This window comes from Bos javanicus, chromosome 6, assembly GCF_032452875.1.
Source record: "Bos javanicus breed banteng chromosome 6, ARS-OSU_banteng_1.0, whole genome shotgun sequence".
Lineage (NCBI taxonomy): Eukaryota > Metazoa > Chordata > Mammalia > Artiodactyla > Bovidae > Bos > Bos javanicus.
Genome location: NC_083873.1, coordinates 29887636 through 29905669, shown reverse-complemented (window position 1 = coordinate 29905669; position 18034 = coordinate 29887636). Strand labels below are relative to the sequence as shown.

The window sequence follows — 18034 nt, the reverse complement described above, 5'->3', positions numbered from 1 at the left end:
CCCATAAAGGCTGAAACCTATAGCCACAATCTGTGACTATACATTTCTCACTCGTATATTGGTTCCCTGAGTGCATTGAAGATAATGCTGCCTTAGTCTAGGATATGTGAGTCAGAAAGAAATTTAGGAAACTCAAAGCTGTATTCTTCCCTTTGGGGCCAAAGGTCCCTAGTTAGTCATCTCCGCTGTACTTTTCATAGTCTTCTTATGTGCCTTTTTAGATGATGTTCAGAATTTTTAGTTGTAGTCATCTAGTGGGATAAGGGCCTCCTGGTAGCTCAGATGGTAGAGAATATGCCTGCAGTGCAGGAGACCTGGTTTCCGTCCCTGAGTTGGGAAGATCTCCTGGAGGAGGGCATGACAACCCACTTCAGGATTCTTGCCTGGAGAATCCCCGTAGACAGAGGAGCCTGGCGGGCTACAGTCCACAGGGTTGCAAAGAGTTGGACACAACTGAGTGACTAAGTGCAGCACAACACAGTGGGATAAACATGAAGAAATACTTATATCCATTCCAGTCCAGAATCACTTAGGTTTTTTAAAAGTTTCTATTTGGTCTTCGGAATTTAGGATTGGAGTATGTTGAATGTTACTTCCCTGGTGGCTCAGACGGTAAAGCGTCTGCCTACAATGCGGGAGACCCGGGTTCAAGCCTTGGTGGGAAAGATCCCCTGGAGAAGGAAATGGCAATCCACTTCAGTACTATTGCCTGGAAAATCCCATGGGCAGAAGAGCCTGGTAGGCTACAGTCCATGGGGTCGCAAAGAGTCAGACACAACTGAGCAACTTCACTTCACTATGTTGAATTGATAGCTTTTCAAACATAGGGAGATAATATGCTGTGGATTCTTAGGCACCAAAAGACAAACTACAATAATAGCTACATTTGCCATATGCCAAACCCTCTGTAAAGCATGGGGCTTCCCTGGTGGCTCAGATGGTAATGAATCCACCTGCAATGCAAGAGACCCAGGTTCAATCCCTGGGTTGGGAAGGTCCCATGGAGAAGGGAATGCAACCCACTCCAGTATTCTTGCGTGGAGATTTCCATGGACAGAGGAGCCTGGTGGGCTATGGTCCATGGGGTTGCGAAGAGTTGGTCCCCACCAAGCGACTGTCACTTTAACTTTCTTTTCTACCTCTGCCCTCTGTGGAAGGAAAGCAGGGCAAAGAGAAGTTTTTAAGCTTTACCCAGGACTCCAGACCTGATTCCATAAACTCAGCTTTTAGTTACTGTGTTCCCTTTACCATTTGATGAATAAAATTTCTTAGGACTCTGACATCCTAAATTGAGTATCACCGACTTTCAGCAAAGGATTACGGAAATTGGTGATGGAACCAGATGCTTAAAGTGATAGACTGAGAATTGTGTATGTGAGTCACAAAGAACTATAACTGCAAACTTGAGTTTTTCCCTCACTTCTCCTTTCCTCTAGAATAATTTTTATGGTTCTCATAATTAGGGAGTAACCAACACTATCAGGGTAATAACTAAACTCTTCAACATAGAAGTGATAGTTCTGGATAGGCTGGTGGTCTGTGATGTTATTAGGTTGTCATGAAAATTTAAATATCAGTTTGAAAGTCAGCCTGAGGGTCCACTGTACTTGCATATTTGCAAAGTTTTCCTGGATTAAGGTAGTATGAGTTTCCTGACTTTCTCAAGTTTGTAAATTTCATAAGCTTTATTCATTAAAGTCAGGTCCAAAGCAAACTGATAACTAACATTTGCTATCTCGTCACAGCTTTCTTATTTTCTTTTAATTTCTTGATGGAAACCATCAGTACAGGTGGCATGTTGCTAACACACTTCGGTATATATGAGGTGAAAAACCTCATTTGTTATTTTCCAGTTTTTAGATTTAGTGGTTATATTTCCTGATTTTCATAGTTTGATATAACTTTCCAGATATTAATTAGGAAAGTATCTTGTTTTGGTTTAACACATTTTAAAGCCAAAACCATTTTAGGATACATTTGCCACAGTCGAAAGAATGCAGCAGTTGTGAAAGGACCTGGAGAATTTCAACAGTATTCTAGTTAGTTGGTGTGGTCAGTGCTTTAACATGAGTTGTTTGTTTTGAATTATATACTATTACAAATTAATACTACTCACCCTTTTTTTGTGTGTGTCTAGGAACTAAACCAGCAATACTAATGCATGTGGGTGTTATCATTATGGTGACGTAAAAATCAAACATTTATGAACTAACAAAGCAGGAATTGTTCAAGATACAATGGGACACTGGGTCTGGTTAATTTTTCCACCTGACTTCGTATAAATTCAGGCTTCTGCAACATTGCTTATGATATTTTCAATGTGTCATAATTCCTGGTGATAAAAATTTCTATAGTTTTGCCAGTTTGAAGTTCTTAAAGATTTTTTTTTTTGTCTTTGTCACAGTTGTTGAACTTGGGAAGAAATAGTATTTACTCAATTGTACAATATCTATAGGCTGATTTACTGTGGGGCCACTGGATTGCTAGTCAGCTTAGATTATCGCTCATTTCAGCATTTCTCTACCATATTGTTAGCTATGCACTGAGACTGACGTAATTGCACCAAACTTGTTCCTCTCCTTTACCTTGAATTGAAAGTATTACCAAGCTCTGTTACTCTGTCCTCTGTTGGTCTCCAGAGGTAACCCCTAAAATTTATTCTCACTTTCACAATCCTCTCCAAGGCTTTTATCCTCAAATGACTGAATTTTAGCACAGATTTTAAAAATTGATTTCTCTGCTTCTGTTTTTTCCAACTCCATGCAGAAAAGTTGATCTGAATTTTGAGGTACATGGTAGTAGGTACATTATAAGGAATCAATAAATGCTTATTGATTGGTTGGAAATGAGTTCTCATTGGTAAAAAGTCAGATACTTCATTTGAATATTTAAATGTTAATGATTGAAGCCATTTTTTGTTTGTTTTGGTGAAAAGTCTTTCAAAGTTCAACTATGTTCTTTATTTATATACCTTCTACATTTTAGTTGTGAAATGTGCATCCGGGTTCTCCTACAGGTGCTAAAAAAAACTAAAAAGTGCTGGTTACAAACTTTGAGTAATCATTTAGCAGTTCAAAATAGTAAAGTTAAAGGTAATACTTCCTTTCTAGATATTTTCCATTTTTAGCTGTAAAATATATTTAGATATTTAAAAAGGTTAAAAATTAAAGTGAGAGTTAGCAGATGGTATAGGCAATATAAAGAAATTGAAAAAAAAGAAAAAGCATTTTATAGGACTTTCTCACATCTGTGAGATTGTTGACCTAGTAACAATTCATTTTGGGGAGCTTAGTTTCAGTGGGTTGATCTCTGTTTTCAAGAAGAATATGAAAATGGTAACCTAACTGTAATTTGTTGCTTTTTCACCAAAGTCCTTGAGTATATTTAAAGTTGTCTGAAAAGTGTGCAGTGAAAGTTGTGTGAACAGTCCTTTAGTTTCTATTGTTTTGTGTTTCAAACATCACTCATCTACTTTCAAATATTAACAGGTGTTCTGCCAGCTGTGCCGAAAATGTTTCAAATGATTTAGAAGCTGTTTCCACACTTACCTTGTATAGGGGCTATTTACTGTGAAAGGAGTTCTCTGATTACAGAGTGCTTAGGTACAGGCGAGGGACTAGAAGCCAGACAAGCAAGTCTAATTTGAGGTCTACCTGCCTGTCATTGTTGCTTCAGAAGGAGAAAAAGTGGGAGGACTAGGATTGGTTTTTATGTAGCACTGGTGCTGATAAATGGATTTTTCTTTTAATCTTGCATACTTTGGCATGTGTATTTATGTTGTGGCAGGAAAGAATTTAAATGGTATCAGAATAATTTTATTTTCATGGCTGCATGAAGATGCAAGGAAAGAGTTTGAATTCTCAGAGATTTTAGAGCTATTGAGGCCTATTAAAATAGAGGAATAGACTCTGTATTTTACCACTTTAGTAAAAAAAAATATGTAAGGTCTTTTCTATCTGTAAAGTTAACTGATTAATGACCATAAATGACTGGGAACATGTAGGAAATTTTGTGATTATCTCACACTCTTGTCAAGACATTAAGCTTTAGAATTTATGAATATTTATGTTTCATGCCACTGAGATTAAACTATTCTTTGCTTACTTATTGTTAACCAACCATATAAGCAAGTCTCAATAGGTAGTAAATTAAACAAAACTGTTTTCGTGCTAATAAGTAGGGTTTGCCTTCACTTATAAATAATCATGTTTGAAACATTTCATTTTCAAGCTGTAGTTATATGCAACAAATACCATGTTTAAATGTCATCTTATAGCTAATATCAAATTTAATTGTTGCTGTCACTTTATGGCATACCATTATTGGACTGAATTCTAGCTTCAGAGTACAACTCCAGATATAAGCAGATGTTAAGAATTTTTGCCTAAGAGTTACAGGAATAGGATAGTGTGTCCATATGATATGGTCTTATTTGTAATATTGAGAACATGTTTGCGTTTTGTGGATGAAATAAAACTAATTAGGAGCTCTAGGGATTATCACAGAGAAGGCACCCCACCCCTGTACTCTTGCCTGGAAAATCCCATGGATGGAGGAGCCTGGTGGGCTGCAGTCCATGGGGTCCCTAAGAGTTGGACATGACTGAGCGACTTCACTTTCACTTTTCACTTTCATGCATTGGAGAAGGAAATGGCAACCCACTCCAGTGTTCTTGCCTGGAGAATCCCAGGGATGGGGGAGCCTGGTGGACTGCCGTCTATGGGGTCGCACAGAGTCGGACACGACTGAAACGACTTAGCAGCAGGGATTATCTAATACTTTCTTTGCATATTGTAGTCTATTGTAGAGCTGCTGTGATCTAAAGCACTGTAATATCTTCAGTCAGCAAACCTTCCACTCTTAAATTTTTATTTTTCCTTATTATTAGAAAATTAAAACAGCCAAACCTCTTCATTCTTAAGAATATCGCAGTATAATGCAGTCAGGACACGGCTTAGCGACTGAATAACCAAGTACGGTCATGAAAAAAACTGGTCCTAGAATCAGCTGCTGCTAAGTTGCTTCAGTCGTGTCCGACTCTGTGAGACCCCATAGACGGCAGCTCACCAGGCTCCCCCGTCCCTGGGATTCTCTAGGCAAGAACACTGGAGTGGGTTGCCATTTCCTTCTCCAATGCATGAAAGTGAAAAGTCAAAGTGAAGTCGCGCAGTTGTGTCTGACTCTTCATGACCCCATGGACTGCAGCCTACCAGGCTCCTCCATCCATGGGATTTTCCAGGCAAGAGTACTGGAGTGGGGTGCCATTGCCTTCTCCAGAATCAGCTGTCATGGATGTAAATGTTTACTCTTCTTTCCTACTTATCTTTACCTTTAAATGAGGATAATACTAATAGTATTTAACACATAGGTTTGTTTAAGTGTTAAATGAATTCATTTATTGTCTTTACCTCTAAATGAGGGCAATAATAATAGTATGTAACAGATAGGTTTGCTTAAATGTTAAATGAATTAATGCATTCAGTGTATAGGACAGTGCCCTGCATGGACAAGTACGGTTGAGCCATCATCATTTAGAGGCTTGGTCCTCCCATGCTGCTAAGTCGCTTCAGTCGTGTCCGACTCTGTGGGACCCCATGGACTGCAGCCCACCAGCCTCCTCCGTCCATGGGATTTTCCAGGCAAGAGCACTGGAGTGGGGTGCCATTGCCTTCTCCTTGGTCCTCCCATACCTGATGCCTATTGATTGAAAAATACTAATGTGGGAAAATGGAACTTTATATACTGTCATTTCTCGTGGTTTTAATTTTTAAAGTAAAGGAAACTGAAATTGAGTGCTGTTAAACAAATTGTTTAAGATTAAACAAGTACTTAGTGGCACATTTGCCCTAAACTAGAATTTAAACCTTTTTCAATGTTTGGCATCTGCTCTGTTTTTATCTCAAGAGCATTTAAATAATTTTAATAGTTATCTTTTGTACTTTTGATGTTTAGAATTTTTCTTTAATTTGTAATTTCATGAGAATCATTAAAATGCGACAGAGGTATAAAGTAGAAACTATTTTATATTCATGTATCTCTAAAATTACTTTAAAATTTCTCTTTTGGAAGATGGTTTGTATGTCTTGTTGTATAGCCATAGCCATGTCACTCAGTGGTGTCCGACTCTTTGCGACCCCATGGACTGTAGCCTACCAGGCTTCTCTGTCCATGGGATTTTCCAGGCAATAGTACTGGAGTGGATTGCCATTTCCTTCTCCAGGGGATCTTCCCAACCCAGGGATCGAACCCGCATCTCCCGCATTGTAGACAGACGCTTTACCATCTGAGCCACCAGGGAAATCCCGTCTTGTTGTATAGGAACACTGAAATACGGGAACCAGAGTGCACTTCGACATGGTGTCTTCTCTCGGCCATGGTCGGAAGCTTGACATTCTGTGCCAAAGCAAATGGTAGCAGGGTTTAAATTCATAGGTTAGCTCTTAACATTAATAATGCATTGTTACTTTGCATTTCTCTGAAGGCCAGGATTTAATTCATCACACTTCCTATGTAGATACAGGTCATAGCTAAAGAGAAATTGTTTGTTTAGATGACCTTGTATACTGTCCATCAAGAGCCTAATGATTTATATTGTAATTTTTACAAAGTACTGTGATTCACAATAGGGTGTCAGGCAGTTAGATGGTGACGTGTATTTTTTGGGTAGTCCCAGTGGTAAGTGAAGCTTCTGAAGGCAGAACTATAAATAGGTCCTAATTACCTGCCCTCGGTGATTTTTTTGTATGTGTATATTGAACTTTCTGACTTATTGTAATGCTACCACCGTGTTTATGGTGCAACTGGTATACCTGTATTGACTGGAGAAATTGAATGACTGTCTGGTACATGAAATAGATTCCAGCCTTTTTCCGTGACATCATTATTATAACAGACTTCCTTAATATGAACAGCAGCTGTGCACTTTTGTGAGTTTTACATTATGAACCATAACAACCTTTTCAGCTCTATACAAGTGATAGGGTAGCTTGATGCTTAACAAATGAAGCCAGACTCTGAGCTGTGAAACTGTTAACAGATCTAGTAATGACATGGGCCCCTGTTTGGAACATTTCATAATACAACTGGGGAAAACAGGAGTGACCGCCATTTAGCACATTGGCAAAGAGGTTTTTCTTTACCTCTTGTTCTGTATAAGTCCATGGAATTAATGAGAAATTGATTTGCAGTTTGTGTCAGTAGATCTAGAGTCTCTTCAGTTGAATTTTATTTTGAAAATACCAGATTTTCCAGCATTTGAACATTCTATTTCCAGCCTTTAAGCAGAAAATCAAGTAATATTTTCCTTGACTATCAAAAAATAGTGCTTCCTTTTACTTATAAAGGTAAGAATCTAGTGTGATGTGAAAAAATATCTTGATTAAACATCTATGGGTTATATATGTGTAGCAAAATAATATCTGTTTTTAATCTGAATAATAATAAAGCAAAAATAAATCATTTTAATAGAGAAATTTAACTGTTATAGGCTTACCTGAAAAATTCCTTACATATTCTGCCTTATTAACCTTTTTCTCTTTGAATAATAATTTATGACTGTGGTTTGCAGTGACAAATTATATAACTTCCATGTGTCTATTTTTATAGTAAAAAGAAATAAATAACTTGGAATAATGTCATTTCCTGGGATTTGTAAAATTCTGCAGAGTGTTTTAAACAAGAGAGATCAAAATTCTTGAGATGGGAAAATTTTTAGAAGAATATCCTTTATAATTCCCTGTCTCATTATAAATTTATGCTCTTAAAAGAACAGTGATTTCACAACTAATCATATACAATCCTTGTTAAAAGAAGTGAGTGCTGCCATGGAATATTGATGCGTATATTAGAGTTACCTCTTATGACCCTTTCAGCAACAAACTCCTATTTTTTAGACTGTCATTGTCATCACTAATTTTTTTTTGAGTGGGAGTTGACAGCTTCTTTGTTATCAATGAAAGGATATAAAATATTTTTCAGATTGCTAGTGAAAAAGAAAAATTGTGGCTTGTAAAAATGTCAAATCTTGAATTTGTCAGGGAATTGTAATTCTAAATTTTATCAATTTTGCCATTTAGTTCAGATATCATTTAGGTTGATGTGAGGGTTCATTTTTATGAATGAGACATCTAATACTTAGAGGACAAATTGATCTGCAGAAAGCTTTATAATATGGCTTCTTACAGAAGGGACTGGGGCAAATTTGAAATAAGCTTCATATAATTGAATTTTCAGTGACAAGAATTGAATTTATACTACATATATTTAACAATAGCCTAAAATTATGAATTATGAATTTAGTTTTTAACTTCAATTACTAAAGTTTCTAGTCAAGCAAAAAAGCCAACCTTAAATAATGCTGTTTCTTTTCAAATGCTGTCATTTGAGATTATAACTCATAGTTTATATAATAGTATGCAAAAGTGCAAATTCAGAGAACAGTCCTGACTTTAATAGAAAAAATATGGCATCATAATCAGTGTATTATTGTGATTAGGTTGATTACTGTCACTCAAAAATGAGAAATTTAATGATAGATATGTTGAATAAATCTGGGAAGAAATTTTAAATATAACCTTTCTTGAACCCCTATAACAAATATTTTTTATTTAGGCAAATTTTACTTGATGGGCTTAACACTACTTATGTGCTTATCTAGAAGTGAAGGTAGCTTTAACAACCTGAATAAAGTGAAATATTTGCTGGTATAACTTGATTAGGAGTATTGGTATGGAATAAGTCCATTTTTAAAGAACAGTCACAATTCTTCACAGATGTTTGCTTTTTTGAGCTAATTGGTGGCTGGCTGTCTTTCAGGTGAATTAATCTTTGTTTGATTAGATTGTAAAGTCCTTGAGGGCTGGATTCTTGCTTTCCTTGTACCTCTCCATGATTGGGGTAGAGTAGGTATTTAGTACACATGTGTTAGCTGAAGTAATGGTCTTGTTCTAAGCAGGATTTTGAAGTCAGATCACATGCCTTTGTGTGATAGGACCAGCCAGCCAAATAGCCAAGGGTGGTGCAGTTGATTGAATTTTATGGCCTGTCATGGCTCCTTTAGCACCGTTTCTTCTTGCAGTTTCTTTCTGTTCCTAGGAATGAAGCCTCCTGCAACCTGCAGCCCCTCTGGCTGTTGGTGGATTTAGTCCTGAACCACAAGTGTGCTGTAAGGCTTCTCTGAGTTCTTATAAATTCAGATTCTACTACTGAACCCCTTGCTGCAACTTACTGACTTCTCTTAGGTGTTAAGTCCTTTACATATGCAAATTTATTTAATTCTCACAATCCTGTGAGACAGGCATTTTACATGCCAGAACAAGTACCCTGTCTAGTGACTCACACCAGACTGGGAAGAGACCAGATGTTCATCTAGGACTTTCTGACTCCTAACTTCTTTCCTTAAATCTCTTCCTGGTCAAAGCTTTTTTTTCTTCTGTCAGACCAGGTACTTGCTCTTCTCTTAACTGTAGTTGGGTGCTTACAGTTCAGACCCTTCTAAAGTGACTTGGTCATTACCAGGTGGTAGTTCCCACAGCACCACCACCAGAATCACTCTGAAAGATTCTAGAAGAACAGGCGTGTTGAGAAACATAAGGAAACGTGAAATGAGCAACATGAAAGAAGGAGAGGACGCTCAGGATCCCTGTGTCTTGCCGAAGTGCTCAAGTTTCCAAGACAAACAATGTATTTAAGCTCAAAACCAGTCTTTCTGCCTGAAATCAGCACTTTTTAAGGTATCTAATCCTTCTCATTCAGATAGAAGTTAAAAATAAAGGAAAAGGAAACAAAAACAAAAACCAACAAGGAGCACGAAGAAGAGGTGAAGCTTTATATTTCCCGTGCTTGAGCCCAGGCCCTTGAAGAATTCTAAGGTCCATATAATCTGGGGTCCTTCTTAGCTGACTGTAATGTTAGCTATTTCTCTTACTCTCTGAGTTTAAATTACATCCTTTGTAAGTTGGAGATTATAATTCCCCAATCCAGGGTGCACAACAGAATTTCCTGGATTGTTTTATTTTTTCCTTTCTCTTTCCTTCTCGCCCTTTCTCTCCCCAGGTGTCTCGGATTCAGCCTAGATTTGCTAATCACAGTCTTTGCCTGGGCTTGTGCAGAGATAGGGAGATGTGACTGGATGGGAGGTGGTGAAGTGTGCCTTGCTAAGGAGTGTGGGCGTTGCTGTGCAGCTGGTTGGGAGGCTGTGCAAGTTTTAAAGCAGTTTATTAGTGTCTCTGACAACAGTGAATGAAGGTAGGCAAAAGGTGTGCCATCAAACAGGTAAATATGTCTTTATTTTGTGAAATGTGTAACTTAAGGTAAATGTATTCGTTAGTAAATTGTATTTTGAAAAGAATAAAAGGTGAAGTCGGTAAAGAGACTGCCTTTCTTTTCAAGGATGGATTTATATTTCTAATTTGTCTCCAAATGACAATTCATTCATTCTTTCACTCAGGAATGTTAATTGTGTGCCAGATACAAATTATGTTACTCCCTCAGAAAATAATTTGGTCTTACTGAGCTGCTGCCTATATGTGGAATAATGGAAAGGGGTAATTTTGAATCTGGTGAAGAAAGACCCTTTAATTATTAGACAAGAACTTTGTTAATTACCTCTGCCTCTCATTTATGTTTTCCTCACATATTGGTACTTAAAGGCAACTGTAATTTTTTAAAAAAATCACAATTATATCAACATCTTAAAAGAAAAATACTTGGTTTCATTATCAAGTACAGAAGAACGTACCACCGACTGCTTAATGTCACTTTTACGGGTTATTTATTTTTGTCCAATCTCCAATTCCTGTTGAGCATTTGGAAATGGTTGCATTTCTTTTCCAGAAACCTTATTGTTGGGGGATAAACCAGTCTCATTTAGACTTTGACTTGAGTATTTGCCATTACATTTCTTTCCTCGTTGCCATTGAAATATTGGGATTCCCTTTATGGAATGTATTTTTACAGTAATGCAGAGGCTTCTGAAGCTAGTTCAGCTTTCACTAGTAGTTGATAGAAGCGAGTACCTGATGTAGGCTTTCCACTCATTTTCTGTTATAAGAGCCAGAGATCACAAAAGTCCTACTCAGATTTATGAAATTGTTATTGAACTAAGTGATGCTTAGAGGTTTGACTTGATGGTTTAGTGGGGCAAAAAGGAGTTTTGAATTTGCAATCATATGTCTCTAAGAGGCTTAGAGATTGCTAGATCTTCACCTTCATAAGTTCCTTACATGAATTTCTTAACCAGGACTCAGTTTTCTCGGCTGCAAAATGGGTGTGTTAATTCCTATGTGATGGAGTGGCTGAGGATAAAATGACTTATGAAAACAAGTATCAGACTTAATATTAAGTCTTAATAAATGTTATTTTTCTCAAATAGTTTTCCAGCATCCAAATAGAAGCATGAATAAATACATCATATGTGCAGATCATAAAGCCAAAAAGCTCTTGTATGTTTTTATTTATATTAAGCCTATTTTCAAGAGCAGTTTTAGAGTCACGGGAAAATTGAGGGGACGGTATAGAGATTTCCCATAGCCTCCCTGCCCCTACAAGCATAACATTTCCTCATTATCAACATCCCCCTCCAGAATGGTACATTGTTAAAATTGGTGAACCTGCATTGACATAGTATAATTGCTGCTGCTGCTGCTAAGTCACTTTAGTCCTGTCCGACTCTGTGCGACACCATAGACGGCAGCCCACAAGGCTCCCCCGTCCCTGGGATTCTCCAGGCAAGAACACTGGAGTGGGTTGCCATTTCCTTCTCCGATGCATGAAAGTGAAAAGTGAAAGTGAAGTCGCTCAGTCATGTCCGACTCTAGCGACCCCATGGACTGCAGCCCACTGAGCTCCTCTGTCCCAAAGTCTATACCTTATGTAGCAGTTTAGTCTTGGTGGTGGGTATGCGTATGGACATTCTATGGGTATTCTATGAGTATGGACAGATGTATCCCATTCTGTGGGTATGGACAAATGTACCATCACTGCACTATTTTCACTGCTATAAAAATCCTGTGTACTCTGCCTGTTCATACCTCTCCCTGGCAACCACTAATCTTTTTACCGATTGTGTAGTTTTGCTTCTTATAGGATATCATATAGTTGGAATCATACAGTATGTAACCTTTTCAGATTGGCTTCTTTCATTTAACAATATGCATGTAAGTTCCCTCCATACTTTTTTAAGACTTGAGAACTCATTTCTTTTTAGCACTGAATTAATACCCTGTTTGCATATACTACAGTGTATCCATCTACCTACTAGTGAAAGACATCTTGATTGCTTATGTAACGTTTTATATTTTTTTAAAGGAATTTGCTTAATTTTTGGCTGTGCTGGGTCTTTATTGCTGCATGGGCTTTTCTCTATAGAGAACGGGGGCTACTCTCTAGCTGTGGTGCGCAGGCTTCTCATTGCCACGGTTTCTCTTGTCGTGCAGCATGGGCTCAAGGGCACACAGGCTTCAGCCATTGTGTGTGGGCTCAGTAGCTGCAGCTTTCAGGCTCAGTTGCTCCGCAGCATGTGGGACCCTTCTGGATCAGGAATCAAACTTGTGTCTCCTGCAGTGGCAGGCGGATTCTTTACCATTGAGCCACTAGGGAAGCCCTAATGTTTTATATTCTTACTTGAGTCCTTTTTTTCGTAGTCATTTGAAAGGGTTTTAAATAGTACAAATTTAAGTATAATAAATACAGTTAATTGTATTCTATTTTGTAATTCATTGTTCTTACATTTTCCTTAAAGCTATTCTGAGAATTTAGAATATTACAAATGCAAAATGAAACAACATTGTATAACATAGACTCCAGCTGATTTTGAAAACTTTACTGAGTTCTTATCCCACCCTTTATTCAATATTCCTTGCTTCTCCATTATAACGGGCTCTAACATCCTGTAGTTGTTAAGAATTTTTCTATTTCCCGGATACTTTTATGTCCATTAATGAATTCAATCCCATGACAGCTCTATTTTAAGCTCTTCTTTCTGCCTTTGGTTTAGATCCTATCCACTGCTGCCATCTTCTTGATGTTGACTGAGCCTTCAGTTCTTTGTTGCTTTTTTATTTTTTATTTTTGTTCCTTTGGAGAAGAGATTGTCTTGTAATATACTGCTGGTACAGTTACACAGTTCATCCTTGTAATATAATATTGGGAGGCTCAGCTCTTTGGAACAGTGATGTATACACTGTGCTTTTCAGGAACATTCAGTGGCTTTTCTCTCCCATTCAGAGCATAGAGATCAGATGGCAAATGAACTAAGTATCTTTATCCTTTGTCTTTACTCTTGATCAAACCAAAGTGGTTTACTCTTTGGGTCGAGAATAGATTTTGCTTGTTATTACACTGTCTTTTCATTGCTGATTCCATGTCTGAGTGAAAAGAGTGAGACTGACTATATTTCAGATTTTGATTGTTTAATTGTGCAACTTGGGCTAAATTATTAAACTTTATACCTATACAATGCAGATCATTATGGCTGCCACACGTGGCTGCTCAGATGGTACACTCGGACGGCACAGCTTGAGGGACTCTGTTCATATAGATTACAATATTTGGAATGCCCCACATCCTTTGAAGGGTTGTTATGAGAATTATATGAGCTCATAAAGAGAGTAGTATTACATGATGATAAAGAGTCTGGATTTCAGAGCCCCAATTCCTGGGATCATAACTAAGCCATTCCACTTATTACCCTTATGATCTTGGGAAAATCATTTAACCTTTTCTGTGCCTCACTTCTCATTTAAGATGGAAACAGCAGTGACTCTCTCACAGGGATATTTTGAAAATATAATGTATTAATATTAAAAAAAAGCACTTAGAATAGTTCCTGGCATATACAGATAGTTCCTGGCATGTACTAAACTCCTAGTATGTTTTAACTGTTTTTCTAATTATGTGAAAATTATTTACTGTCATGTTGATGCTCTTTATCTGTTAGCTCCTTATATAAGGCTTACTTTTCACATTTATGGTCCTTCTCCATTAGGTCTTTTCTAACCCTTATGCTCTGATTATCTTCTTTAGAATTATACACAGTAGCAATTACAGTAGGCATGTGATTTAACTTTGAACTTATGCTGTATTATAGCATGTGTGTTTCTCTTTCTATAAGGCCAGGACCCTTATCTGTATCTTTAAAGTGTTCTCAGGTTTTATCCGGAGAAGGCAATGGCACCCCACTCCAGTACTCTTGCCTGGAAAATCCCATGGACAGAGGAGCCTGGTGAGCTACAGTTCATGGGGTCTCTAAGAGTCAGACACAACTGAGCGACTTCACTTTCACTTTTCACTTTCATGCATTGGAGAAGGAAATGGCAACCCACTCCAGTGTTCTTGCCTGGAGAATCCCAGGGACGGGGGAGCCTGGTGGGCTGCCATCTATGGGGTCGCACAGAGTTGGACACGACTGAAGCGACTTAGCAGTAGCAGCAGCAGGTTTTATCAGCTTCTGCCTCACTTGAAATGGTGTTGGTGGAAAAGGATCCAGTGTTGCTCTCTGCTCTGTAGGGAGCTCTCTGCTCTCCTAAGAGTCTGAGGCTTGAGAACCAGAAAAGACAGCAAAAATGATATACTCATGGTCTCCTCATTTTAAAGGCTTTTCTAATCCATTTGATGATTTAATTTTGCATGCTTGACAGTGAACAATTGCAATGTTATTAAATTCTCTGGTGTATGTTCAGACTAACAGAAAGCAGTAGGAGTTGAGAAGAAAGCTGTGTCTGTAAGAGCTGGGTTAGTGAGAAGAGGTTTCCTTGTGGGGTGCAGCTGAAATGGAGTTTGTGTGAATTGATTGAGCTGAACTAGACCTTCAGATGGTGCTGATAATGTTAATATTTACGTTGATACTGATAGGTGGTGGTTTAGTCACTAAGTTGTGTCTGACTCTTGGAACCCCATAGACTACAGCCTGCCACGCTCCTCTGTCCGTGGATTTCCTGGGCAGGAATACTAAAGTGGGTTTCTGTTTCCTTCTCCAGGGATTTTCCTGACCCAGGGATTGAACCCTCATCTGCATTGCAGCCGGTTTGTTTACCAACTCAGCCACTAATAGCTAATATGTGCTAATATTAATCCAAAGAGTAAACATTAACGCAGCTTGCTATGCTAGACATTGTTCTTAGTGTTTTACACATATTTACACATTTAATTCTTACAATAAATCTGTGAAGCAGGGACTACTACTATTCCCATGGTAAAAATAAGGAACTTGATATGACCAATACATTTATTGAGTTGTGATCATGATTATGAATTTTACTTTATTTCACAATAAATGAAAGCCTTTACAGTTCCTTGAATGCCAACATTTTGAAATTATGTTCCATCATGTTTTCTTTCATCACTCCATGTAATCTTTCTTTTTATTTATTTCTTTTTAAATGAAAGTTGTTTTTATGTTAGCTCCCTCCTGATAAAGACATAATATAATTACCAACAACAACACAAAAAGATAAAAGGCTTTCCTGGTTTGGAATGTGGGGTAGCTTATTGTATAATTTTATAGCTTCTTTTATAGTTTAGGTCAGCACATCAGATTTTAATGGTTTCTTATTTGTCTGATTGAAAACAACTGGTAAAGCTCATCTCTAGCATGATGAAACAGTATTGAGTTTGCAAAATATTTATGGTGGTGGAGTTCTGGATTTAATTTCGAGATACTTGGGTGCCAGTAACAGACGAGAATTTGCTTTATAACAACTTTGATGGACTTCGTGTACTCCTGTCTGACTTTATAACATCAATTCTGGATTATTGGCAAATCCCATCAGTAGTTTTCTGGGCAGGCTTTTGGTGGAAATAGGCTTTGATTTTTATTGTGTTACTTAAAGGAAAAAATTGAAATTAATCTGTCATTTTTTTATTTATCAAAGAGTCTGTCTTGGTTTCAATTTGTAACTGCATCTTTTTCTAATGAGACACAGGCTATATTCCTTGTGATGTCAAAGAAAATTGTTTAGTTTCTAATAGAAATAGAAACCATTTAGGAGGTTGCTGAAGATGAACAAACTTGAATGTGATTTCAAAAAAAAAGTCTCCAAGTGTGGGCTGCTGTGTTGATGCGCACAGCATCCAGTCGTTACTGGTTTATTCATTTGCCAAAGTAACAGAGGAATAATCTGTAGGACAAGTGTTTGTTGTTGAGTCCCCAACTAATTGGGGCCATATTTCATGTGGGTGTTTACCTATCTTACTTTATTCTCATCCACAGATCTTGCTGTGGATTAGTGTTAACAGCCCTGTGTTTGAGCATAGCTGTGAAACTCGATGCCTCACACCGGAGGCCGACGTCTATGGCAGCATAGAAGGTGTGATTATAAAGTGTGAGACTGGTTTCCACTTTATGGACAGACTGTGACCATGCAGTCTGCCTCTGTTGTGTGGTTTTCTCCTTTTTGCAGTATGTGGGTGGGAATGTATGTAGGAATTCTTTGCGGCTCTTCCCTCTCCACCCCCCCCCCCCCGCCTACCCCACCCCCACGAGGCTTCAAGATGTTTGAATAAACATTTGTCTTTCTATTTTTCTTGTCCCGCCCCCGCACCACTGCCCTGTTGCCTTCACTGCAAATGTAGATGGAAAACATTTTCCTTTGACCTACCTTTTCTATATTACTTTAGTTCATCACAAGGATGCTTCATACATGATACTATAATCATTCATTTTTTTACTCAAGTCTAGGCAGTTACACATAACTTCAGTTAGTGAATTAAAGTATTTAATCAACTCTAAGATATAAGATACAATCTGATTTCAGAGATATAATAGTGTGAAAACATGCTTATAGTGGTGGTAAAGTGTTACTGATTTAAGTTGTACCTTTTTCCAGGATGTCACAATGAAAAAAGCAGGCAGTTGTATCAGTGAAATGTGGTAACTTTTACTGGGCCCTGGCTACTGTAGGTTATCACTCATATTTGATATGAATTATGAACAATATGAATGGAACCAAGATAAACATATGTGTGCCAAATTCCAGTTTTTGACCACTTTTAAATACACCATTATTAATTATGGAACCTGATTATCCCATATGTTCTTAAAATGCTTATGAAAGAAAAGAAAAAAGGAATAAAAGAAACTTTCTACTTCTCAGTCTATCAATTCATCACCCATTAGCATTCTACTGAAAAAGCAGTACTAGTGGTAATAACATTATCTTTGGATCATTCACACATGATCAGTGAAACATGGTGTATAATACCATGAGCTTCAGAGGAAAGTAGACCTATACTCTGCTTTGTCCTGGGGTCTACTTTGAAACCTTGAGCAAATTGCTTTTTTCTTTCATTTTTCTCAAAGGAGAACCATACTTAACACATCGAGCTGTGTTGAGGATTAAATTATTAATCTAAGGACACTTTACACCTTGTTCAGACATACGACTGGGATGTTAGTTTGCTAGGGTGGCTGTAACCATGTACCACAGACTGGGTGACTTAACAACAGAAGTTGATTTACTCAGTTTTGGAGGCTTCAAGTTCAAGGTCAGGGTGCAGGCATCAGAGGCCTTTCTCTTGGGCTTGTGGATGGCTGCCTTCTTGCTACCTCTTCCCATAGTCATCCCCTTGTGTGAACACATTTGTGGTGTCCTCTCCATGTCCTAATCTCTCCTCCTCTTAAGGACAACAGCCTAGCAACTGTCAGCAATCTTAACAACCTATTTGTAATTTAATTACCTCTTTAGCGGCCCTATCTCCAAATATAGTCATATTCTCAGGTATTTGGGGGCTACAGCCTGTGAACCTGCTGCTGCTGCTAAGTCGTTTCAGTCGTGTCCGACTCTGTGCAACCCCATAGATGGCAGCCCACGATGCTCCCCCATCCCTGGGATTCTCCAGGCAAGAACACTGGACTGGGTTGCCATTGCCTTCTCCAATGCATGAAAGTGAAAAGTGAAAGTGAAGTCGCTCAGTCGTGTCTGACTCATCACGACCCCATGGACTGCAGCCCACCATGCTCCTCCATCCATGGGATTTTCCAGGCAAGAGTGCTGGAGTGGGTTGCCGTTGCCTTCTCCACTGTGAACCTGGGGGGACT

General features: G+C 38.1%; 1 protein-coding gene across 12 annotated transcripts in view; it reads left to right on the top strand.

The window, feature by feature from the left end:
* The window catches only part of BMPR1B (bone morphogenetic protein receptor type 1B), a 454161-nt gene that overhangs the window by 223954 nt on the left and 212173 nt on the right, over positions 1-18034 (top strand). For 4 of the 12 annotated variants that reach the window (XM_061419639.1, XM_061419635.1, XM_061419638.1 and 1 more), the window contains exon 1: positions 10044-10272. The exons of 1 other annotated variant lie outside the window; for it this stretch is intronic. The gene's annotated coding sequence lies outside the window, so the exon portion shown is untranslated. Of the gene's footprint in view, positions 1-10043; positions 10273-18034 lie in introns of those variants that run through there. 7 more of the 12 variants (XM_061419627.1, XM_061419626.1, XM_061419623.1 and 4 more) reach the window with 4 other exon arrangements.